Genomic DNA, 865 nt, shown 5'->3' with positions numbered 1-865 from the left:
CTGAAAAAATTCTATGAGGAAAAAAGCGCCATTTCGCCTTCATGTGTCATTTATCTATCTATCAGATTTGTACCTCGCCCTCCCAGCCGAAGCCAGCTCAGGGCGGCTTACATAAAAGAATAAAAACACACAAGTAAGCAATTTAAATAATCCTAAAACCATATAAAGCACTCCAACATTAAAAGGTGCTAAACACTAAATAATGCCAAATGCGGTTGCTGAAAGTTTATGAAGCCGGCCATGGGTCCCTTCTCACGGTAACTGGACTCACACAACAGAATCTTTTTTCTTTTTGTGGCTCAAGCAATCTTTATTTTGTTTTTTATTATTTGTAAACCATTACTAAACATTTGTTTTTAATATAGGTAACTTAAACGAGGCGATATAACAATCTAAAAAAATGATTATATACAAGCTAAAATGTGTAGATAGGCAAATAAACATGTAAATCTAAAAATAGTTAGATTCCCAAACTGACCTGGTATAGAATTTCCAATGTCTCTGAATGTGTGTGTGATCAACCAAGAGTTGCAATAAAGTGGAACATTTCTCATACTGCAGTCCGCTATATGATGGAGCTAAAGGATGACGCAATGTCCTACCACGGGTTGTGTCACACAGCTCCCAGAGGAGGGAGGAGGGTTGCCATTCCTCAGTTGGGAGCAGGAGATCCCCCGATCTTTGGGGCATGCCGCGCTGACGTCACACAGAAGTGATGTAAGCACATTGGGGACATCACGTGGTGACGCTCTTGTTTTTGGGCAAAACTCTGTGATTTGAGGCTGATTTTACCACAGAGTTTTGCCCCCAAAATGGAGCGTTGCCGTGCAACGTTCCAAATGTGCTGATGTCCCTTCAGTGTGAT

The 865-nt window shown here is 40.9% G+C and overlaps 1 long non-coding RNA gene across 1 annotated transcript in view; it reads right to left on the bottom strand.

Moving 5' to 3' along the window:
• LOC107119115 overlaps positions 1–527 on the bottom strand; it is a 7,571-nt gene extending 7,044 nt beyond the window's left edge. The window contains exon 1 of the long non-coding RNA XR_001482785.1: positions 479–527. This is a non-coding gene — a long non-coding RNA (uncharacterized LOC107119115). The remainder of the gene's footprint in view (positions 1–478) is intronic.
• Positions 528–865: the final 338 nt, after the last annotated feature.

This window comes from Gekko japonicus, unplaced genomic scaffold (genome assembly GCF_001447785.1).
Source record: "Gekko japonicus isolate JY-2015 unplaced genomic scaffold, Gekko_japonicus_V1.1 scaffold1371, whole genome shotgun sequence".
NCBI classification, from domain to species: Eukaryota; Metazoa; Chordata; class Lepidosauria; order Squamata; family Gekkonidae; genus Gekko; species Gekko japonicus.
Note: the sequence above shows the minus strand (reverse complement) of the source record. Positions and strands in the feature narration are given on the sequence as shown.